General features: G+C 48.6%; 1 protein-coding gene across 1 annotated transcript in view; it reads left to right on the plus strand.

Annotated features, from left to right (window-relative positions):
• Positions 1 to 25,607, plus strand: part of VPS8 (VPS8 subunit of CORVET complex) — a 261,296-nt gene that overhangs the window by 232,780 nt on the left and 2,909 nt on the right. The gene's annotated exons all lie outside the window — the stretch shown is intronic.

A 25,607-nucleotide genomic window follows, 5' to 3' on the forward strand; every position in this document is an offset into this window, starting at 1 on the left:
GTGGTCCTGACAGTGACTCCCAAGTGACACGCGTGAGGAGGACAAAGGAAGCAGCCGTGTTCTTGATATAGGCAGCATCTCGTTGGCCGACAGCTAAGGGATATGTGTGATGACTTGCCTGACAGCGTTGGCCCTGGCGGGAACTTGATTTCTGAGCAAACAGGAGCATGTTCTTTAGGGCCCTGCTAGCTTGTGTGTTCTGTAGAAGTCACTTCTTAGGCTGTCACTGTTCCACTCTGCAGTCGCACCTCAGAGTGTGGCACCTTGTACAGTGTGCCTATTATCACAGGCATCTTGCATTTAAGAAACTGTTTACAAAAGCTCTTGGGTAAATATTTTTAAAAGTCAGCTATTTAAATTTATTTGGAAAACAGAAAAACTGATAAGAGACATAGAAATCTCCCATCTGCTGGTTAATTTCCCCCAAAACCTTCAACAGCCAAGACTCAGCCAGGCTGAATCCAGGAAGCAGGATCCCACATGGGTTGCAGAAGCCCATCTACTTGAGCTTTTCTGGCTCTGCACTGGTAAGAACCTCGCATCCCGTGTAGAGCTGGTATTTATTGTGGGATGTGGGTACCCCAAATGGTGTCGTAACGTCTGCACCAAACCCTCATCACTAGAAATATGTATTGTATAAATGTATGCAGTATATAAAATTTGTATTTAAGATTTATGTAATGAGCTCTGCCAGATAAATAGCATAGTTACAAGATACTTGGTTTCCTGAACCTTTGCCGTGTTTGATCATAGATGGATCAGGGAACATTGCCCTCAGATAAATCCTGATATAAAAGCTCTGTTATAGTGAACGCTCTGAAATAAATCCAAATTGAGGAGTTTAGAGAGTTTATTAAAGGCAGCATCAAAACCACTTGGCTGGAATACATCTCTCCTTGACTACTAAGGAAACACCTGCTAGCAGTTCTTTTAACAATCTTGCCTCTGTTACAGTCATAACCTCCAAAGGTGTTTTTATTTTATCTCTGGGTCAGTGGTTTGTGTGCAGGAGTGTGAGCTGTCTGGCGCCCTATTAGAGACTTCTGTGAGGATGGGGGATCTTCTGAGGTACCCACCGCTGAGCCTGCCCTCAAGGGAACCCCTTCCAGTGAGGGGCAAAGCCCTAGAAGGAGAGAGGGAAAGCCCTCCAGGCCTCCACTGGTCACATCCAGTCTCCAGCCAACATTGCTGCTGCAGGTTTGCAGGGGCACAGGTCAGTGAAATACAGTCTGTGCTTTTAGCACACTCACAGGGTCAGGGTGGCCAAATGGGTGGGTTTAACATCCAGGGCTCCCAGAAACTGGGGAACCGTTTCCCAGGGAGTCTTATTTAAACAAGGCTGATTTGTTGTTGGTTTGGAAAGTCAGATTTCTGTAGCCCAGGTGCCAGTCTTGCCACTCAAGTCAGGAATGTAGAAAACTAGGCTTGCTTATGAATTTTTGTTTTGTTTTGCTTTTTTGAATTGGAAGTCCTTTTAACAAGAAGGAAAAAAGAAGCCTCTCTAAGCCACTGTTTCCATAACAACAGGAAAACTGGCTGCAGTGTGTCAGCTGGCTGGTCCCAAGAAGCGCTGGCTGATGGTTTCCCAGAAGCCAAGGGAAGCCAGAACTGGAGACAGTGCTGAGACGGAAGACGCTGCACTTGCCAGCCCTCCTTCAGTTATTTAGCTCCAACTGGAAGTGAAGATTCCTTCCCTTTATACATTTCACCCTCAACTCTTTCCTGTAAAGTTCTATCAACAACAAGTGACCACCCTTGGTGAATATAGGTACTTCCTTCCTTGTTGGGAACGCCCGCGTCGCCACGTAATCCGAGCTGAGCGGAGGGACTAGGGTTGCAACACAGACAACGCAGAGAGACAAGACAAGGCAACACGCAGTACACCGAATGCCGATCGATGACAGAATGATCTTTATTGCAACTCCAGACTTTCTTTTATACTCTGCTTAGCTCCTCCCAGTAGTGGCCACCCTAAATCCCTTCAGTTCCTCCCAGTGTTTATCCAATCCTCTCGTGGCCACCCTAAATCCCTTGAGTTTTATCCAATCCCTTGGCAGATAACTTGACAAATAGGAAGCAGGAACTTGCGGTTAAGCCAGTGGCTATATGTATCAGGCCAAAATTACCAATCCTGTTATGCTCTGAGAAACAAGCTAAGCTGTGGAGTTAATCCTTGGGAGACCGGGGCCTGCATGTCCCCCTTTTTTTGTTTTTTTTAATGGACGCCTGTCTTAGGTTGTCCAGCAGTCAGTTGACGCCTTACCCGTCATGGGGAGCCCCACCTGGGGAATCCCTGTCTTAGGTTGGTCATCAGCGCTGCCAGATCTTACCCGTCTCTGGCTGCCCATCACACCAAGTTCACCAAACTTGAGCGCTAGGGTTTTCCACAGCCAAAATCATCATGGTTTGGCAAATAATGACCTGTTCCCAGGCTTGTTGCCTGCATAGGCGGCAAAGAAGAGTAAACAGTGCTGTAATCATGGCTACGACCATCAGCCCCATGGCCAAGATTCCGCTTTGTTCCTAAAACATCCATGCTGCCAGTTAAATGCCATTTCACAGGGGTAACACATATATGATGGTAAATCGGGGAGCAGCTGGAGATCCCATGGGCAGGATATCAGGAAGTTGCACCACTGCTGTCAGGGTCTCCTATCCTGCAAGAACATCATTAGGAGTGGGATCATGTTGAGTTGGAGCCAAGGAGATTTGCCGTGTAAGTCTCTCGGGAACCCATCTAGGTGTTTCTTCATCCTGGGGAAAAACACAAACAGAGCCTCGCCCCCACGTTAGTACTGAATCTGGTCCTCGCCATTTATTTGTGGCCAGATCTTTCCATTTTACTTGGCCTTTATTCTCATTAGCAGGGCGAAGCCAATGGCGCTCTGTAGGAGCTACATAAAAGGCGAATGAAAGATGAGCATTCCCCAGTTATCTTTAAACTGACTTCACAGACACACAGGAGTTGAAGGGTCAGCTGAGCAAGCTGAACTTTCCAGGGCACGTTCGACAATGGCTTGACCCTGAGGATTATAAGGAATGCCTGTTTTGTGCGTTATATTAAAATATAGGCAAAGGCCTGTAAACAATGGGCTTCTTTTAATTTCTCTCAAGCTGTTCCTTTACCAATTCAATTGCAGCCTCTAATTTTTAACCCTGTCACAGACTGGTTGGGGGTCACCTTGAAGATGTCTGCCCAAACCTTTTCCAGGAAAGTATCCCTGTCTATTAAGCATATTTGGCACAGGCTGAGAGGTCAATACAACATTCATGGCACTCAACAAATCTCGTCCCCACAGATTGATAGGAATATGTGGTAAGACATACGGCTGGAAAACTCCTGAATGCCCTTCTTGATCCTTCCACCTTAACAACCTGGCACTTTTCTGTGGCTGAGAAGTTCCTATCCCTTGGAGAACGGTTGGGGTGGCCTCTAATGGCCAGGAACTTGGCCACTGTGCCTGGGATATAACTGTACTGTCAGCCCCGGTATCAAGTAAACCTGTGAATTTTCTCCCTTCTATCTCTAACTGTAAGGTGGGTCGGGTTTGCATGTCGGAGACCCAACATGCCAAGGGGCCAGAATGTCCAAATCCTCCTTGTCTATCTCTCTTAAGAATGGGGTTGTCAGTTGGAACCTTGGGGATCAAGATCAGCTGGGCAAATCTAGCTCCTGGTGGAATGATTATAGTGCCTTTGGCTGATTCTGCCATGACCTCTATTTCTGCTGGAGTATCCTCATCTATCACTCCTGGTAGTACTCTGATTCCATGCATAGTAGCACTACTTCTTCCTAGGATCAGGCCCAAGGTATTCTTAGGTAAGGGGCCCCTGACTCCTGTTTTTATCCGTTGGGGTCCCAGGAGCGGGGTCAATACCTCTCCAGAGGTGGCACAGAGGTCCAGTCCTGCGCTACCTGGTGTTGCTCTGAGGAGGGTTGAAATATCTGTGCTCCTCGCCGTGGGAGAGGGACTCTGGAAGGAGTCTGCGCTGTTCCGGAAGTTACAGGTGTCTGCTGGGCTCCGTACACCTGAGGTTGGGGGGCCCGGAGCGGGCCCCTGACCCCGTTTCCCGATAGGGGATTGCCTTGGGCATCATATCTGGACCTACAATCACTGCTCCAATGATAGCCTTTATGGCATCTTGGACAAAGATCTGGGGCCTGCAAGGATCTTGGGGGTGATCTTCCTTGTCGCGGAATTTTGGGGCACTGTTTTTTAAAATGTCCAGGCTGTCCACATCTGAAACAGGTTTTGGGAGGCGCCCTAGGGTGGGGCTGAGGGTGTTGAACAGCGGCTGCTATCACTTGCCCAAGGGCATGGGTGGAGTCAATATGTCTGCAAATTTTAAGATAATCATGCAGGGACTTATCTCTGTGGGACCTGAGAGCATCCTGGCAATATTTATTAGCATTCTCAAAGGCTATATGCTTAATTACTGGCATTGCTGGTTCCACGTTACCAAAGATCTTACTAGCAACCTGCATAATACGGTCCACAAATTCTTGAAAAGGTTCTGTGGGGCCTTGCAAGACCTTGGAAAGCTGGTCTCCTGTATTAGCATTAGGCAAGGCCTTCCAGGCTCCAAGGGCTGCATTTGCTATCTGTGCATAAACTCCTAGGTCATAATTAACTTGTTGTTGGATGCCCTCAAAAGGTCCAGTGCCAGTAAGCATTTCAAGGCTTCGATCTGCGTGTCCCCCAGCCGCGTTCTGCTCAGCAAAAAATCTGCACCTATCTTGAAAATCCCCTTTCCATAGGAGAAAGTCACCACCATCGAGAGCAGAGCGGCACAATTGCATCCAATCACTAGGAGTAAGATTCAAACTCGAAAAGGATTCTATGAGTGCAAGAGTAAAGGGTGCCTGGGCACCATAATCTTTAACAGCCTGCTTTACATTTTTGAGGTCTTTAAATTGAAGGGGCTGATGCTCCCGGCGAGGGGGACCCCCTCGAACTGGGACCTCTATTACAGGGAAGCATCGAACCCCACCCACCGTCTGATCAGTGAGGCCGTCATTCCATGGCCGTGTGGGGTAATTATTGGGTGCATGGCCCGTGGCTTCCTCCTCAGGAGGAGCGGTAGAGGTCACAAAATTAGGGGCATATGGTGGTGGTCTTGAACTGGACAATTTGCCAGAGGAACGCGCACCTATTCCTGCTTTCTTTAACTTTCTTTTAATGTCCCTAATTTCCCGCTTTAAGAAAACCTTCTCTTTATCCTTAATTTTCCGCTTTAAGAAAACCTCCTCATCTCGTTTTTCCTCACTCTCTTCCGAGGAAGAGGCCTCGTTCTCATCTGAAGAAGAGGCTTCACTCTCCTCTAAAGAAGAGACCTCACTCTCCTCTAAAGAAGAGGTCTCACTCGGGGTGGTTTCACTCGAGGCCACCTCGTTCCAGGCTTCCAAGGACCGTAGAACTTCCCACCCCTGGATTGCTTCAAAAGTAGTCTGTACTTCTCTTAACTGTCTCTCAACTTTCACTTTATCAGTAAATAATGAATCACGGACTAAGCGCCACAAAGAAAAGTTAACAATGGGGAAATTATCTGGGTCTTTTTGTAAACAAGATTGTAAATTGGCCTTAACCTGTTCCCAATCGGGAATATTGAAGTTGCCTGAAACAATAAACCAAGGACTGCTAGATTGAATGGCTTTAACAAAATTTCTAATCATTTTAAATTTAACTGGCATCCCCAGTTGACGTAGAAGTTCTTCAAGCTCGGTGGCCAATTTATTCCGCGAGAAGGCAGAACCCATTTTATCGTCCTTTTCAACGGATAAATTAAACACCAAGACCTCACTATACTTCAAAATAAATCTAAAACCTGACTATACTTCAAAATAAATCGAAAACTTAAAAAATAAATCCAAAACCTAGTTATATTTCAAAATAAGTCTAAAACCTAACTCTATTTCAAAATAAATCCAAAACCTGACTATATTTCAAAATGAAACTCCCTCTCCTACCAGTTTAGCAGAGACTTACAATACGTCCCACTTACCTGGATCAGCTGGCCAGCCTCTTGGGACGACCCTTCGTCGTATCCTCTCTTTCTCAATCTCGGTGGGAACCTCCAGATGTTGGCAACGCCCTCGTCGCCACGTAATCCGAGCTGAGCGGAGGGACTAGGGTTGCAACACAGACAACGCAGAGAGACAAGACAAGGCAACACGCAGTACACCGAATGCCGATCGATGACAGAATGATCTTTATTGCAACTCCAGACTTTCTTTTATACTCTGCTTAGCTCCTCCCAGTAGTGGCCACCCTAAATCCCTTCAGTTCCTCCCAGTGTTTATCCAATCCTCTCGTGGCCACCCTAAATCCCTTGAGTTTTATCCAATCCCTTGGCAGATAACTTGACAAATAGGAAGCAGGAACTTGCGGTTAAGCCAGTGGCTATATGTATCAGGCCAAAATTACCAATCCTGTTATGCTCTGAGAAACAAGCTAAGCTGTGGAGTTAATCCTTGGGAGACCGGGGCCTGCACTTCCTCAGCACATTTTAGGAGGGATTTGTCCAAATGTGACCTCAGGGCCATCGCTGATCATACTCAGGACTCAAAGGCCACACTTTGATCTCTGTTTTGATGTGGGGCAGGGTGAACGTTTGAGGATGCAGGCACCTGCTTGTGCTGATTGTGGACAAGCTGTGGTGTCATGTCCTTCAGACATCTGGAGGGCAGTGATCTGGATGGCATTGATTGGAAGGAAGCCTGGTCTTGTTACTAGTGCAAGTGACAGAATTGACCTGTGTTAATACTACACATGACAGAATTGGCCCTGTGGATAGACGCTGTGTAGCTTTAAGTGTTGACTTCATGGAACCACCTGTCTTGTGTAAAGGAAAGCCTTTATTCATAAAAATGATTGCAAATAGATTGCAACAGGGAGAGTGCTCCAACCATCTACTTTGCAAGTGTCCAAAAGACTAGACAGAAAGGAAATTTCATTCAGGGGAATAAATCAAACTAGAAAAACATATACAGGGAAGCAGGTGGAGGGATTTGACACCAGAAGGGCTATGCCATCTTGGGTGTGCCTGCCTTCAACCTGGGTGACAGTGCTGTTGGTTGGTCTCTCTTTCTACTTCCCCTTGACCTTGCTGTTAAAACACCACTGTGGCTTGATGATTGCTAACACTGCTCCAGGACATACATTGTTTCAGGATGTAATTCAGTCAGTTTATTCTCCTTCAAAGTAATAAATGCTGAACCTCACAAGGGCCCATGGCAGTGGTGTTTTCCTGGGTTGTTGACCCGTGAACAGCCAAAGGCCAGCTGTATCTTTCTTAAATCCACAATCTCCTCCCCAGTGGCCTTTTGCCTCAGCCTCCGCTTGTTCTTAAGAACATGCTTAAACTTGCATTTCTCCATGCTCAGCCTCGAAAGTAGTCAGTTCTTTAGGAAGAGATCAGGAAACATTTTGTTTCAGAGCCTGCTTTTCTCCTAGGGAAGATCTTCTGAGCTGGGTTTCCAGAGCTAGGCTAGGAACCATGTCGGCTCCTCAGTTCCAACAGCTGGACACTGATGAAAGTGGGGTGGCAGCAATGTCTCCTGGTGTGAAGCCTTCACCTGACAAGCCAGGGTAAGGGCAGTCAGGGGGCCAGGATTTCTCGTGCACAGGCCCCCGCTAAGATGGAGCTGTCATTCATTTCATGAGCAGAGTCTGCCAGCCAGGAAGAAGTGTCTGCTGCCTCAGCTGGAACTCAGGCTCAATGAAGTGAAGCAGAAGGCAGGATATATCCTGCTCCAGCGGGGAGGAGAGCCTCTCCTGGGGTCTCAGCAGAGAGGGAGCCTGCTGCTGCTGCCTGCCTAAAGCAGTCTGAGTCCTGAATTGGTCTGGTGGGGTGGAGCCGTGGAGCTCATCCCATCAGTTGTTTCATTCCTTGGTCACCATCTCAGGCAGCCGTGGAGCTAGCTGCCGGATGTGCTTTTTTCCCTCTTCTTGTGATGTTCACAAGCAGCTGAGATTGCTTACATTGACGTTGTGTGGATCTCTCGCGTGGGAGACCATCTCCGTGATAATGTGGCTCTCCACACCATCCTCAGGCCCTGTCTCCTTATAAATGTGACCTCCTTCATGAAGAAAAGCAATATGAATGTGCCTACTCTCTGCTTGGGATCTGAGCCCCTGTAGTTGAGACAGTTGGTCAGATGATAAGTCCTGTCCCCTCAAGCCACATTTGTTGATGAAGCTTTTAGGTATGGCCCTCAATAATGGCAGCTTGTTCTCTTTGATGAGTGTGACAGAACAACTCACATCCTGTTATCATGCATTAAAACAACTCAGAAGTTCATTCTTAATCACACTGCTGAATTACCACATATTTGAAAAGGTCATGGAATCCAAACAGCTGAGCTTTGCCATGTGAGCTGCCCTAATGCATGCATGTGTTCAGGTGGCGGATCTGCAGTTACTGCAGAGTATAGCTCTGTCAGGCTCACTGTCCCAAGTCAGTTATCATGCCGGCCCTGAAAGCACACACTCCTTCACATGGGGTCAGCACAGTTCCCTGGCTGTGTTCTGGCAGCAGCAAGAAAACTTTGCTTGGAGGAAGAGGGAAGGAAGAAGAGATGAAGATGAAATGTGGGGTATTTAATGCAGTCTGTTTCCATCTGACACCAGTGTTCCCCATGAGACCTGTTTGTCTTGTTATTTTCTGTGAATGTCCTAGGGATATTCTAGTTTATGCTCATTCTCCTATAATGACATAAAGAAGTTTCAGCTTCCTGGTTTTGTGAGTGGAAAATCTAACAGTTCAGTATTCAGACACAGCTATGGCCACTTGCTACTGCAGTGGACCAGTTCGAAACTTTCTCTGGCAACTTGCTGGATAAGAAATGATTTTGCAGCATTTGGAAGAAAATTCACTGAATTCTGAAAACCTTTCCTGTCTTTTCTCTTCTAACTCTGGCTGGCCTTCATCAGCAGTGCCAGATGTCTCCACCCTGCAGGAATACTGTCATTCCCAGGCCTGTGGGCGTCTCTGCTCTTATGCAGGTCTCCCCATTGGCATACCTGTCCTGTCTTCTGGAGCTCCAAGGGTCTCTCCTTCCAGTGCTCAGAAAGCACCAGTGGCTCCCTGTTGTTAACAAAGCAAAGTCTGGACAGTTACAGGGTGACACTCAAGGCTTACATGTTTTCACAGCCCATGATTCATTGTCTCCTCTTCCTTTTCCTCCCTTCTAAGGGGATTTCTCACTCTTTCCCATGCATAACCAATCCTGAATACATGTAGCACGAATCTGCTATCCAAAATTATTCAGTGAATCTTTCATATCAGATACCATATTTGTCAGTTATTTAAGATTTATTTATTTAGCTGAAAGGCATAGTCAAAGAGAGACAGAGAGATCTTCCATCCACTGGTTCACTCCACAAGTGGCTGCACGAGCCAGTCCTGGACCAAGCCGAAGGCAGGGTCCTGGAATCCCATCTGAGTCTCCTATGTGGGTTCAGGGGCCCAAGCACTGGGACCATCTTCAGCTGCTTTCTCAGGCACATTAACAGGGAGCTGAGTGGGACATAGAGCAACTCAAGCTTGACCCAGACACATAGGGTATGCTGTCATCACAGTTGGAGGCTTAATCACTAAGCCACAAAATCTGTACTTGTACGTGTCAGCTCTATGGTTTCCAACTACTTATTTATGTCATCCATCTCATTGGACTTTAATTTGTTTTTCTTTTTCCAGTTTCTTTGCTAAAAATTTAGATCACTGCTTCACTCTCTATCTTCCTGTAATGTATTTTTAATTTAGTTCTCTTATAAAGAGCATAACCTGTTAGATACCAGTCTTTGGAAAGTCACAGAGATTACCTGTGACCAAGCAAAGAGTCTCTTTGAGCACTTGAGAAGTAAATGTAATCTGAAATTATTGTATGTCATTCCTGTGTCAGTCAGGCAGTAGTTGAGTCTGGAGCTGAATGGTTGCTGTTTTCTTGTCTGATTATCTTATGAACTAGAGGGAGAGAAGAGGGTGGTTAGAGAGTCTTAGACATTGCCAGCTAGGATTGTTGATTTGTCCATCTCCTTCCTTATGTATTCTGACACGGTTGTTAGGTACATTAACACTTATCGCTGCATCTACCTGCCATGGCATCTCTTTAATCATGGTGAGGTGTTCCTCTCAGTATTTTGTGATACTCCTTGTATCAAAGTCTGTTACCTCTTCATGGAACCTGCCAAGCTTTCTCATGCCTAGTGTTTTCATTTTATGGTTGCTCCTGAACTTACGATGCAGTTACTTCCTGATAAACCCATGGAAACCCAAGCTGAAAGTATCTTAAGATGACCTGAGCTACTGAATGTAACAGCTTAACAGTACAGCACACCACAGAGCATCAGTTGTGCGGTGTTTTGACTATGTGCCTGCTGCTCACTTGCTCCTGGCCAGCATCACAGGAGAGTATTGTGATACGTCCCGCTAACCCAGGAAAAGTCAAAACTCAAAATTCAAATTCTGCTGAATTTACTAAGTTTTAACTTGTTTTTCCATTTCCATCCTTTAGCTTTCTATTTTGTGTGTGTATACAGAATACACTTAAGAAAACAACCTGCAATTGTGTCTTACTAGTTTTTAAATTTTTATTTACCTGAAAAGCAGGCCAAGAGAGGCAGTGCCCATCTACTGGTTTACTCCCTAATTACCAGCCCAAGCTCACACGTAGATCTAAAGTTAGGAGCCTAGAATTCAGCCAGCTCCCACATCACTCACTCACTTGATCCATCACTGCTGCTGCTAAGGATCTGCATTAGTAAGAAGCTGGAACTGGGAGGAGACCCAGGCATCACACTCAGGTACTGTAATACGCAGTACAGATGTCTTAACCGGTAGACCACATGTCTGCCATATGCTTTGCTCTATCAACAAGATCTTAGAACCTTTGCCTTTGGCCTGGAGATTTTAAACTATTTAATAATTACACCTATGTCTTCTTTGTTTCTTTGGGGAATTATTTTAATATTGTTTACTTACTTAATTTACTAGTGAGACAGAGACTGAGTTTGCATATACTTGTTCACCCCCTCAAATGCCTGTAAAGGCTGGAGCAGAGCCAGGTTGAAGCTAAGAGTTCCCCCCTGGTGACAGGGTCCTGACTGCCTGAACCATCATCTGCTGCCTCTCAGGGCGCAGTTTCAAGAAGCTGGGGTAAGAACAGAGTTGGAACTCAAGCCCAGGCCCTCCGGTATGTGACACTTGTGTGTCCCAACCAGTGTCAACTAATGGGCCAAGTGCCAAGTGCCCACACTAAATAAACTTATTTTGATTCTTCTCTCTCTCTCTCTCTCTCTCTCTCTCTCTCTCTCTCTCTCTCCCTCCCTCCCTCCCTCCCTCCCTCCCTTTCCCTCTCCCTCTCCCTCTCTCCCTCTCCCTCTCCCTCTCTCTCCCTCTCTCTCCCTCTCTCTTTCTGTCCTTTTTAAAACTTTTTTCTTTTTTTTTTTTCAGTAGTAACTCTGGGAATTACAGATGCATCTTTATCACAATCTAATTCAACTTAATTTACTACTTGGCATGCATTAAGGCACCTTGCAGTGCTGTAGTTTTGCTCACTATCTTCTCATCTCTGACTTCTGTTTCATAGTGTCCATCTCTCCATTGGAGTTGCCCTGTGTGTTTATTCACTAGGCACATTCGCTTAAATAACCATATAAAAGTAGCAGCCTTAGCGTTCTTGGCTGCAAACTCTGGTATGTCTGCCGTATCAGAGGCTTTCTCTGCCCATTCTTCCTGATTATGGGTCACAAATTTCTGCTCCACACCCAGGAACTTTGGGTTGTAGGCTGCCTGTGGTAGATGCTTTGCATATTCTCATTTCACTTTACTCTCTGCCTTTTACCTCCCAACAGCCAAGTCCCACAGAGAAAAAAGATTCAGTAATCTTTCTCTCCTTCAGACAACAAAAATCTCTCTGAAATAAATGTGAAGCAGCCACATGTATCATTGTCCTTTTGCCCACAGTTTGTATTGTAACATTGATTGTCTTGAATTTTGTTGATCTGCGGGCTGAACCTGCTTTATCAGCTGATTCAATACTTACCTTGTTATCCAGTTATCATAGGTGGGTCCTTCTGGTTAGGACAAGCAGGCAGGAGGAATCTGGGGACTGCAAATGCCTCAGCAGTCCTGGCTGGTAGAAAACCATGCAGGACCCACCTCTTGGAACACCATTGTGTCATTACTGGGACCCACAGCAGCATCCAGCAAGACTTTCATTTCCAGTAGCCAGCAGCCTATCAAATACTCACAGGGTGGCAAGTCTTTTTTTTTTTTTTTTAAGTAATCTACGTAGTTGATTAGGTTGCAAAGAGTCAAGGGCTAGAGGAAAGTGGGTTAAGACCATTGTTTCCACATTCTCTTTTCTTCCTGTTTCTGGGGAAAGGGAGAAGCCACACCCAGCCTCCCAACCATCCCAGGGTCCTCAATGTGGGGCATGCTCCAAGGACACTTTTCAAGTGGTTTTGATAATCCAACTGGTCTGAATTGCTGCTGATCTCACCCTCCAACACAATGAAATTTTTCCAGAATCCAGTAGTTTACATAGTCCACCTTAGGGTCTCTGTTTGCCTAGATTTTTCACTGCCAACACTTGACTGTAGTTGATCAATTTATTCTGTCCTCCATTCTCCATTATGGTACTAAGTGTCCTCTGCAGGTTCTAATGTACTGTCATATCCTCCTTGTGCAACTGCCTATGCTGTCCACTGTTTTGTCCAAGCCACCTGGGAGGCCCAGCTCTGCCATAAGCACTCCATGGTTGGTCCATGGAACCTGCAATTCTCTCCATGGTTGGAGTTCTGAGTCCAGCAATTCAGCTGGGAGGGAATCCCCAAAGAAATCTCATCTGAGATGACCCCAGACCTGATTCTTATGTGTGTTTGCCAACACAGGGTCCAGCACAGTCCGTCACCCAGATCAGCCTATGTACACACTGGTAGTTGCAATTACTGAGTCAGTTCTGTCTCCAGACCTGTCTTCTATGCAAACTAATAGGTGTTACAGCCGAGCCTGGTCCCACCCACCACACACGTGGCCACCAGTGGGAGCTGCAGCCTAGTTGGGGCAACCCTCAATAACCCCCACCAGTAACGCCCCCTGCACTAGTTCCCATGCTTGCCAATATGTACAGCAAACTGATCCTGTCTGTCTCACATCCTGTTCAACTCTCATACATGTCACTGGGCATTGAAGCCTAATTCAACCCAACCAGCTCCACTATCCAGTCCACACTGCTGCCGGTGGGTGCCACTATCTGTCTAGCCATGCCTGTCCCAGTCCTGGTTCTCATGCTCACCACAGTCAGTGGCAACCCAAGAGGGAGGTGTCCACAGTTTCCCCAGTGGACCCACTTCCACTTCCAAATCTTGTACTCTCCAGGTGGTTCTGCAGTTTAACTTGTCAGAATCTGCCAGCTGATGCTGCAGCAAAGCCCAACCAATCCACACCCACTTTGGCTTATGCATGCACCAGTAGGAACAGTCAACCCAGCCAGGCTTTCGCCTGATCCAGCTCACATAATGCCAACAGATATTGTAGCCCTGCCTGGCCTGGTCTACCCCCCATTCCCAGCTTTCAAGCTCACTAGTGGGAGTAGGGGTCCATTAGGGGAGCCCCAGGCAGTCTCCCTAGTGTGTTTACTCCCTACCCCCCAGCATCTAACATGTGCTGGTTGGATGCTGCAGCCCAATCTGGTATGGCCTGCCTCACCTCAGCATTTGCCAGTGGGTATTGTAGCCTGGCAGGGTATTGTAGCCAAACAGCCCAGCCCAGGCAGCCCCCAGTCCTGGCCCTAATGTAAACTGACTGAGATTGCAGCCTGACCCAGCCTACCCACACACCATTCTGGCTCTGCGATTTGCCAGCAGGTGATATGAACTAGTTCAACCTGGCTTGCCCAAGACCTGAGCCAAATGTATGCCCATGGGTACCATTACCTCACCTGGTCTGGGTTGCTCCCTGTCTTGGTTCCTGCACTCAGGAACCAACAGAGGAATTGCCAAGCTCCTCCATTAGAACCTCTCCCAGTGCCAGATCTTATGCACACTGGTGGGTCCATGGACCAGCCCTACTTACTCTACTTTCCATCCTAGCCTGAACACTGGCCTTTCCTCACCAGCCCTTATCCTTTCTGGTTCTTACTGTTGGGTGCTGCCGCCCAGCCATGCCTAGTCCAACCCAGATACAGCTCACATGTGTCTCTGCAGGGATAGAGACCTAGCAGAGCCCATCCTACACCCATCCTGGTTCTTACGAGTTCCAGCAGGTGTTGGAATCTAGCCCAGGCTTGCATACTCATGTCCCAGACCCAGTCCATATCCATGCCGAGGGAGACTGCAGGCATGCCCAGACCAAACCACAGCTCCCACTCTGGCCCTCACATTCACCAGTAGGAACCACAGCCCAGCCAAGGCATCCCTTTAGCTCCCCAACTATTCCCAGGCATAGATCTCATGTGTGATAGTGGTTGCTCTGACCCAGCTTGGCATAGCTGTCTTGGCCTTTGCCTTTGGATACTACAGCAGGGTCTGACCCGGCCAGCCTCCAGTCCCAACTCTCGCTGTTAGATGCTACAACCTAGATGTGCAGTCTGCTCCAATCCCTAGCTCTTGCAAACTGACAGGTGTGGTAGCCTAGTCCAGGATGACCTGTACTCCAGCCTGGTTTCTGCACTTGCCAGTGGGCTAAGGTCTGCTCGGCCCTGCCCAGTCCGCCCCCTTCCAAAATCAGCCCACACACTTGCTGACGGATAGAGCTGTCCAACACCCAGGCCTGGACCTTGTGCTCACCAGCAGGAGCAATGACACAGTGGGGAAGTTTTCCAGGTTCCCCCACTTGGCTCACTCCCATACCCAGATCTCATACATGCCAGCGGGTACCAGACCCCCCCCCCCACCCAGTACAGCCTGCTCCGTCTGTTCCAGACTTTGTATGAGCTGGTGGATGATGCAACCTGGCCTGCCCCACACGGTTTGAGGGTACCCATGTGGGTGCTGTAGCCTGTACCTGCCCAGCCTGCTCCCAGCCCAATATCTTGAGTGTTAGCAGATTCCTTAGTCATTCCTAGCTCAGCCCCTCACCACCCCAACTCTTAAGCTAACCAGTACAGATTAGGCCCACATATCCCCCACAGAATCTATCCCTAGACCTGGTTCTCTTGCATGCTGGTTGGTGTCATGGTCCGACACTTGTTGTCAGGTTCTGGGATCTAGCTCTGCCAGACAGGCCCCCAACCCTAGCTTTCATGTGGGCTGGTGTGTGGTGGTCAGCAGTGTTTCGTGCTAACAAGCCCAGCTCAGAACTCCCATGTGGGCTGGAGCATCATTCTGACCCATAAAGGTCCTCTGGTTTCTCCCCTTTAAACCACCCAGTCTCAGTTCTCTCGCTTACCTGCAAGTACAGTGAACTTGTCATTGGATGTCCTTCTAGAGTCATTCCTCACCTTTTTTCAGGGATGTCCCTCAGCAGTAATTTTTCACCTGGGCATGAATCCATAGGTCATCGCTTTCCCTCACCTGTGTGATCCTCCAATCTCCCTGTAAATCCTCAATCCCAAGATCCTGGAACACACTGCTGGACGGCCCAAGGGTTGCCCCAGCCCAGAGCTACCCCTGCCACCACCAGCTGGGCAGGGGCAAAGCGACCCCTTAGCAGGGCTTCTAAGGCTGCCCTCAACTCCTGCGGATCACACAGAATCCAGGTGGCCCTAGGCAGGCCCAGCCCAAAGAGGATGGCAGGTCTTAATGAGTGTGAAGAGATTCCTTTCCCTGTTTTGACTTTGGTAATATGGCCAAACACTGAACCAGTGGTCAGACAAAGGGAAGGTTCTGATTTGTGATAGAAGATGCCACTGCTGGGAATGTAAATTAGTGCTGCCATTATGGGAAACAGTAGAGATCTCCCAGTTAAGTGCAGGATCCCAAGGCTTTGGACCATCCTGGATTGCTTTCCCAGGCCACAAGCAGGGAACTGAATGGGAAGTGGAGCAACTAGGACATGAACCAGTATCCATATGGGATCCCGGCATTTGCAGGCAGTAGGTTAATCAGTTGAGCCATCATGCCATCCTTGTGGTCAGCCCTTTCTAACATAACACTTCATGTCTAGAAAATGAGTCGGTTTTAATTAATTCGACCAAGGAGCTGCAATAGCTAACAACTCAAACTTGTTTCTGCAGTTGTCTCATGAGTTGTATTGTGTTTATTGTTTTGCATTTTTTTTAAATGAGTTCTCTCACTTTTTAAGCATAGGAGGTCATCAGCTTTGGACATCACTGATTCTCCCTGGGTTACTGCTGCTCATAGCAGGCTGGGTGCATAGCAACCAAGCATGTACAAGCATGTGGGTCTCATAACTCAAAACTAGTTCAGACATTTCATTCTGCAAGAGAGAAATCAAACAAGAAGAGCCAGCCATGTTCGTGTAAAGCCATGGTGCCTACTTACACAGCGCTCACCTTGTTGGCTGGTGCTCAGGCTGAGCAGGGTCAGTCTCTGCAGAGACCCACAGCGCCCCTTGTGCCTGGGAAGCCCATGATGTCTTCACCTTTGTGACGCCTCAGGGTTGTCACAGCGGTGGTAGAGCTAGCCTTGGGGCCAGTTCTGTGGTTAGGGGCTGCCCTGCTCTGTGCTCTATACTTAAACATGGCCAACCTGGGTTTCCCCACACAGGTTAGAGACAGTATGCATCTCTGCCCATGGGATGCTGTGAGCAGTACCTACTGAGCTCTCTAGCAGAGGCCAGAGACTGGGCTTGGCAGAAAATGTGTGTTCCTGAGAGTCTCTGCACATCCTTTGCCCGCTTGGCAGGTGCTGTAACTGACAGCAAGGACGTCATCATGGCCAAGTACAGATCACTCACTTGTGACAAAGCCACGTTTGGGGTTTTTGCTGGGTTGTAAAAGCACTCCTGAACACCCGGTGTAGACCCAACACTGTCTTTGTGTCTTAGTTGAGGCCCCTCACTGAAGATCTTCCTGGTTTTTTTTTTATTTTGTTTTGTTTTATTGGAAAGCCAGATTTACAAAGAGACGGTGAGACAGAAATATCTTTCATCTCCTGGTTCACTCCCCAAGTGGCTGCAATAGCCGGAGATGAGCTGATACAAAGCCAGGAGCCAGGAGCCTCTTCTGGGTCTCCCATGTGGGTGCAGGGTCCCAAGGCCTTGGGCTGTCCTCAGCTGCTTTCCCAGGTCACAAGCAGGGATCTGGATGGGAAGCAGGGCCACCGGGATTAGAACCAGTGCCAATATGGGATCCCAGGCATGCAAGGTGAGGATTTAGCCACTACGCTATCATGCTAGGCTTTTTTTGTTTGTTTGTTTCGGTTTTGATAGTGTTTTGTGTGTGTGTATTTGTTTTTATTGGAAAGTCAGATTTACAAAGAGAAGGAGAGATAGAATAATATTCTGATAGAGGTGGTTGGCTCTTAGTGGCCCTGCTCTGCCTGGCAGTCGTCTTTTTTTTTCTAAGATTTATTAATTTATTATGTTTTAAAGATTTATTTATTTTGATTGGAAAGTCAGATATACAGAGAGGAGGAGAGACAGTGAGAAAGATCTTCCACCCGATGATTCACTCCCCAAGTGAGCCGCAATGGCCGATGCTATGCCTATCCAAAGCCAGGAGCCAGGAACTTTTTCCAGGTCTCCCACATGGGTGCAGAGTTCCAAGGCTTTGGGCTGTCCTCAACTGCTTTCCCAGGCCACAAGCAGGGAGCTGAATGGGAAGTGGAGCTGCCAGGATTAGAACCGGCGCCCATATGGGATCCTGGTGCCTTCAAGGTGAGGACTTTAGCTGCTAGGCCACGGCGCTGGGCCCAGATTTATTTATTCTTATTGCGAAGTCACATATACAGAGAGGAGCAGAGACAGAGAGGAAAATCTTCTGTCTGATGAATCGCTCCCTAAGAGACTGCAGTGGCCTGAGCTGCGCCAGTCTAAAGCCAGGAACCAGGAACTTCTTCCAGGTCTCCCACGCGGGTGCAGGGTCTCAAGGCTTTGGACCATCCTTAGCTGCTTTCCCAGGCAACAAGCAGGGAACTGGATGGGATGCTGGGCTGCCGGAATTAGAACTGGCACCCGTTTGGGATCCCGGTGTGTTCAAAGCGAGGACTTTAGCCACTAGGCTACAGCACTGGGCCCCCTGCAGTCAGCTTGAAGCAGAGTGCTGATAGCTGCCATTCTCCCTCGTTTGCTCTCCTGAGCCTTTTCTTTGTACTTTAGCATTCTGGAGCTAAAGAAGACAGAGTCATGACGGATTTGCCAAGACCTTCCTTGCTTCGGGGACATGGCTCGGGGAGAAAAGGAACTCTCAGAGGCCACTGGTGGGAATATAAATTAGTGCTGCCATAATGGGGGACAGTAGAGAGGCTTGTCAAAATTCCAAAAATGGATCGGCATGAGATCTAGCAGTATCTGTACTGCTGAATGTGTATGCAAAGGAATGGCACCGGGATGTTGAACCCACATCTGCCCTCAATGTTTATTGCAGTGCTGCTCACAATAACCAAGATCAAGATCAACGTAGGTGTCCTACGCTGACAGGGGCATGAAGAAAGAAAATGTGGCCTCATATACATACAGTAATGCTCTGTAGCCATCCTGAAAGAGTGCAGTTCTGTTGTTTGCAGCAACACGGATGAAACTAGCTGGCACAATGTTAAGTGAAATAAAACAGGCACCGAATGACAAACACCACATGTTCCCACTCATGGGAGCTAAAGTTGATCTCAAAGAAATAGAAAATAGAATAGTGTGGTGCCCAGGTACTAGGGAGGCTCTGGGGGAGGGAGAGATAAAGGAAGGGCAGTTAATGAATAGGAGAGCAGATGGGTAGGTGGGACTGCTAATGCCGTGCAGCACAGCGGGATAACTGGTTAAAGACAGTTTAATTATTTCAGAATTGCTAATAGAGCAGATTTTTAATGTTCCCAACCAAAGAAAGGAGACACATGCTTGAGGTGGTCTGAATAGCAGTTAGCCTGACCTGACCATCCCACACTGTGTATGTGCAGTGGAATGCTGCACACCGTGAGTATGTATGTGTACTATGTACCAATTAGAAATGCATATATGTTAAAAAATGGAAGTTTTTCAATATAAAGGGAATGTTCCAGAATAATTCATAAGTTAAAAACAACATGTGGCGTAGGCTTATTGAGCCCTGGCAAGTAGTAACTGTCTGCCGAGCTTCTTCCTGAATATGCCGAGTCCCGGGAGGTGTGCGCATCTCCACAAGTAGACTGCTCCATTCAGGTGGCTCTGGGTACATTGCACCACAACCCAAGGACCTTAGTTTCTTCAATAAAACGTCCTATCTCTGAGTGGCCGGCATGTGGCTGGCAAGCGAAAGCTCAGCCTCTCCCTGTCCCAACCCCCACCATGAGCAGATCACTGTGCTCTTTCTTCTTAGCAGGGATACGAGGGCCTAGGTGTTTGTGGCTGTTGTGCCCTGTGTCTTTCATAGTCTGTGTCACCAGCCTCCCCCCGCACTGGTCACCCAGGAGCAGCAGGCTGAGCTCCACAGAAGACCTTGGTCAGAAGGGATCTACTACGTTTCCCTCCTGCAGCCTGTTTTTTTCTACTGTCTAACAGCTGTGATCCACAGTTTCCAGCACTGGGAGCTGAGGGTATTAGCTGGGTCAGGTTTGACATGAGAGCCAGCTGTGTTGTGAGTGGGATGCCTGCAGCAAGGAAAGGAGTGTGGCTTGCTCTTGGCCATGAGCCAGCGCCTCCTTTTAGGCCAAGGTCTGAATGGAGAGACCCTCTGTTTTGTAACAGTTTGGATGGTGACAGAAGTCTGACTGAAGTCTGTAGTAGATAACAGGAAAGATAAGAAAATGATACCAACCAGGCCAGCGCTATGGCATGGCAGGGTCAGTGCCACTGGTGACTGATGCTCGCGTCCCTTGTGGGCATCTGGTCAAGTCCTGCTTGCTCAGCTTCTGATGCTGCTTCCTGCTGATATATCTGGGAAGGTGTTGGGAAAATGACCCAAGTACTTTGACCCCTGCTTCCTCATGGGAGACCCGGATGGAGTTACGATCTTGTAGCTTCAGCCTGGTCCTTGCCATTGTCATTATTTGGGAAATGAACCTGTGTGTGTGTGTGTGTGTGTGTGTGTGTGTGTCTACCCCTGTAACCTGCCTTTCAAATAAAAATAACCCCATCACCACCACCAAAAAAGAAAAGAAAAAAGCCAGGGCAACAATTGAAACAAGTGGGGAATGGTTCTTGTTCCATTCCTGCTCCCCCATCATCACCAGCAGAGTACCAAAGTGCCCATAGTAGACCCCCAGAATACAGACACAATCGTCCTGTGGCAGAAAGATGAAGTGTCCTGTGTCTTCCCATAAACCGCGTTTGACCTTTTGTGTGCACATGACTAGATTTTTAGAGAAGAAAGTTTTTGTGGAAAACAACCACAGGCAGAGAGTATGGCCTTCTGGGAGTGCCCATACCTTCAAGAATGGTTCTGAGAAGGCTGTTGCTGGTGCCCCCCTGTGGCTGGGAGGCCTGCTTTCAGGGTGGCAGCCGAGCCTCCTCCCTTACTATGGGTGAGGGTCTGTGGGTCCTGATAAAGCCCGGCTTTGTTGTCTTCCTTCCGGTGGATGTGATCAGAGCTCCCACACACTGCGTCTGTAAGTCACTGAGCTTTGAAATGTGCTGGTGCACGGTGCCAGCCCCATGTCCCCAGCCCCCAGGCTCTGGAAGGTCTTCAGGACCTCGTTTTCCACCGGATTTACTTTTCTGCTGAGTGCTACAAGGTCATTCCTAGGACTGTCACTGTCTCTTCCTCTTATGTTGGGCTGTGGTTTAATTTTTGGCTCTTATCACCGAACTTCATTACACGGGAAGAAGGAAATTTGCTGTAGCAGATAGCATCAAATGCTGCTTTCCTTCTCTCGCAATTGGAAACTCACACTTAATCAATTCTGTGCTGCGGGTGACCCGGGCCGGGCCTGCGGAGGTGGTTGCACCCGTTTGCGGCTTTGCAGAACTGAGATGCTGGTGGATTTTGTTGCTTGACAGTATCTTGGCAGATCAGTCTCTGCTTTCTGTGTCCAGGGGCTGCTGTTTCTCTCCAGGTTTGTCATGAGTCTTAGGGACAGGACCTATCATAGGTGGCCTCAGTAATCATTACTGGTTGACTTGGAATTTTCGGGCCCTAAATGTGCATGGTCCCCTGGTGCCTGTGTCTTCCCTGGCCAGGAGACTGTGGCCCAGCATGACACTCTGCTGGAATGAAGGTGAGAAGATCCTTGGAACCTGCTAGGATCAGACAGGCAGTAGTGACAGCAGGGCTTTAATTTCCAGTGTCTTTTCTGCTGGAGCCTTCATTTTAAGCGTGTTAGTTAACTCACAGTCATCACTGCCAGTCATTGACATCAAATAGGCTTCAGACCCACTCCGTGCATCTCATTCTCACTCTGGTTTTGCAGAATAGAGAATGACTGCATACTTTACCCAAGGGTGACTCAGCTGGTTGTGGCCGGGCTCGGGTTTGAACTCGAGTCTCGGGGTGGGGAGATGGGTGCCGCCTCATGTTCTTTCTGCATTCAGAGGGTTTACAAAGGCCCCAGTGACCAAGAAGGAGGAAAGAATCTGATTGCTTGCCACCCTTGACAGCCTCTCATTCATGGGATGACCAGATAGTAATTCCATGGGGATTCCGGGCCAGGCTGTGTGCTGGTCCTTGCCCTGGGATGACTCCGAGCCAGGCTTGTGCCGGGCTCCTGCCCTGGGGACTATTGGTTTCTTGGACTCTTGTTTTTCTGCAGCATCCTCTGTTCCTTGCCTTTTGCCCCTGTTCCTGCCAGTGTTGCCTGGGCCCCGTGCCAGGAGGCTTCCATGCTGTCTGTCCCCATAGTCACATTAGGACGAGTCTGGATGACCCTGGGTAGACGGGCTCACCATGCAGTGGTACCTGAGGTCTTCCCGGGTCTGCAGTTAACAGCACAGAATGAGAAGGAACAGAGTCCCAGACACCTGCTGCACGCTGTACACACACCTCCCTCTTTTATCCTCCCCGTACCCTACACAGCGCGGCTCTTGTCCTTACTGCCATGTTACAGACAAGAGGAAAGGAGAACAATCCATCCCAGTGACAACGGGCAGCTTGCTAATGGTCACATTGCTGCAGCTGTCAAAGCGAGGGTTTGGGCTCAGACAGCTGGGCTCGGGAGCGCAGGCTGCCGTCACCAACCCCTGCAGTTCACGCGTGCTGCCCACCTGGCAGGCCTCGGTCACACCTGACAGAGGGCTCTGCCCTGGGACCACGAAGGGCAGTTCAGCAAAGCCTTTGGACCACACATCCACCGGCTGGGTGGATTTTACTGCCTTCTTAAAAGGCTTGGTATTTAAATGGTTACTTATGTTTTCTGACATTTCAAAAATGACTCTTTTCCCCAAAAGCAGATTGAATAAAATGAAATTGTTATTTTCACAGAGATGTAAGATAGCTATGCCCAAGATAACAGAGAATTTGTTTCAAAAGTACAAGTTCTTGAAAAATAGGAAGACAAATGCTAGTAATCTCACACGAGGCCAGGGGAGCCATTTGCTGCCTGCTGCTACCCCTGCCATGGACATTTGAAAATAAACCAGACTGTAGGATTGTTTAGCAGACGTTGTTTTGTGGATGCATAACCCTGGGAACTCAAGGATAAATGAGATCCAGGTCCAATTCTCCAGGGACTCTCTTGACAGGGAGGGAGATAAAGTCAGTGGTGTGGTGTAACAGGTGAAACCACTGCCTATAGTGCCATCATGACATATGGGCACTAGTTCAAGACCTGGCTGCTCCTCTTCCAATCCAGCTTCCTACCAATGCACCTGGGAAGGCACCAGAGAATGGCCTATCATTTGGGCCCCTGCAGCCAGGAGACCTGGAGGAACCTCCTGGCTCCCGGTTTTGGCCTGGCCCAACCTGTCATTGTGGTCATTTGAGTGTTAAACAGTGGATGGAAATTATCTCTGTCTCCGCCTCTCTCTCAAGTAAGTAAATCTTTTGAGAAGGAGGAAAGAAAAGAGAAAGTGGAGAGGAGGTGTAAGTCATTCTAGTCCAGTGAGTGGAGCAGCATGGGCATGCCTGGCTCATGTAGGGGCTAGGAAGGGACACGCTGGCCCTCCACAGGACTAAGGACTCAGCAGATGCATGCTGGAGAGGGAGCCCACTTGGGTATCTTCATTATGTGTGAGAATAGAATGGGATCCCCACGTGCTGTCATTTCAGGGATGTCTTGGTGATTTGTCCAGATAATCTCAAGAGAATATTTCAGGCAAGGCCTGCCTGGACAAAGTGCAACGTGGGAGTATCCTACCTCAGTAACCCCTTAGATTCTGCTTATTCATGCTGGAGAAGCTGAAATCTGTTTGGGAGGCAGGGGATTAGTTCCTCAGAAGTCTGTGAAACATTAAACTTCGCTTGTCTTACATCTGCACCCCACAGCCTGTTGGAGCAGGGACTGCAGAAATAGCCTACTAAATGATAGAACAAAGTCCTACTTCCTGGGCACGGAGGTGATGGGACAGGGTGAATGCACATGTCAGGAGCCACAAAGGGCCCACCAAGGGATCTTTCCACTACCCTCACTCTGGTACCCACAGAGCCATGATGTGGGGGACAGAAATGCCCCCTGGAGGGATGCTCAGGTATCCCCTGACTGCCTTCTTCCTAGGACAACTTGGTCTGATTCCAGGGACCAAGGGCAGCGAGCATCTGCAGGTGGCTTGGACTTAGTCTCCATGTGTTTTCTGCAGAGCCAGAGGTGCCGCCTGCCAAGGCTGTGGCTCCCTCTCCTGCAGTCACTTCACTTCCAGAGGGTACCAGGGCAGCCCCAGCTCTCATGCTGAGGTCATTTTTGGCTGTCCGGGACAGTGATTGAACTGGAAGAAAGAAACTGTCACCTTCAGTTACGTTACACATATGACACAACACATGTTTCAGCTTCTGAAGGATGTCGTTGTTGGAAACCCCTTCTCAGCCTCTCCAAGTGTAAGAAGGAAAAGGAGAGAGCGAGCCTGCCAAGCCCCACGGCTTCCAGCCGGGCCTATGTGTGAGCATGCACGCTCCTGACATCCCAGGCTGCCCTGCCCCTGCAGTTCACACAGCCCTGTTCACGCCCTTGGTGAAGTTGTACTAGGCCTGCCATTCAGTAAGAGTCAAGGTGAACCCCACAGCAGGGACACTGTTGCCCTGCTAAGCATTCCTAACACAGATTGCCAGGATACGTGTGAGCTCAGTGAGGGCTGAAAACAAGGTACCTGATGAAGAGAGCTTGGAAAACTCCAGTGCTGATTGTAGTTGGTTGGTGTCGTGCAGCTGAGTCTCCAAAGCCCTCTCCCCGTTTGGACGGCACAGGACGAGCGCAGCCCACAGCCCCGCAGGGCCGTTCTCGTGGGCGCATCTGAGCCCTGCTTCTGCACATGTAGATGAACATGCACATTCTCAGGACCGCCCAGGGGGAATATGAAAAATGGGGGTTCAGAACCCCCCTAATAAGTCCCCCCCATGATTCCTAGGGGAGATGGGAAAGTCCGGGCAGCACTACTGAGGGAGACGTGCTTTTCTGCCTCGGTGAGCAGACTCCAACCCAGGGCTCCTCAGCCCGCACCCAGAATAGACTCCTGACCTGGGGGAATTTCCCCGAGCTGGGGAGCACGCTTCTATTTTTAACATCTCCATGCAAGAGATGCTATAACCTTTGACTCTTTCTTTTTTAGATTTGGCTCGGCTCCCAAAATATATCCCATGCAATGAAATAAGTGTGGAAATCTAGACTATAAAAAGCTGTTAGTCAGGGTTGACCTTGTTGCATAATGGGTTAAGCTGCCTCCTGCAGTGCCAGCTTTCCATATTCACTCCAGTTCAAGTCCCAGCTGTTCCAGTTCTAATCTAGCTCCCTGCTTATGGCCTGGGAAAGTAGTAGAGGACAGCCCAAATCCTTGGGACCCTACACCTGCATGGGAGACGCAGAAGAGGCTCTGGGCTCCTGGCTGCAAATGGGTACAGCTCCAACCATTGTGATCGCTTGGGGAGTGAGTCAACGGACAGAAGATTTTGCTCACTGTCTCCCCTTCTCTGTATATCAGACTTTGTAACAAAAAAAAAGATAAATCTTAAAAAAAGCATGCTTATGGGAAATAATATAACGTACTGGGCCCTGCGCCATCTCTGCTTGTTCACACTGTCACCTTGCACATCTGGACATGGGTATGGGCTCTGCTCACACCTCTGGTGGCACGCTTCCTCTCTTCAAGAGCATCTTGTCCAATACGTTGGCTGCGTGTGCTGCTGGGCTCTCCATTCTCGCCACGAGGTTCCTGACACAGGACACAGAGACACACATTAGGAGCCCCCTGTGTAGACATCACAGCACTTCTGAATGTGCCATGTAGCCAAGGCTGGCTGTAAATTGTAATCAGGAAGACGGGTACCTGCTGAGCACTGCCTGGTGCCAGCCAGGGTGCTAGTCAGGTGGCCTTTCCAGCAGCCATGCAGGCAGACCTTGTCCACTCTCCCAGGTGAGGCTCAGAGAAGGGAGGTGACTTTGCCAAGGTCTCCTAGCAGGTCCAGAGCAGAGCCCGGGACTCCACAGCCCCAG

Source organism: Ochotona princeps, chromosome 3 (assembly GCF_030435755.1).
Source record: "Ochotona princeps isolate mOchPri1 chromosome 3, mOchPri1.hap1, whole genome shotgun sequence".
Classification (NCBI taxonomy): domain Eukaryota; kingdom Metazoa; phylum Chordata; class Mammalia; order Lagomorpha; family Ochotonidae; genus Ochotona; species Ochotona princeps.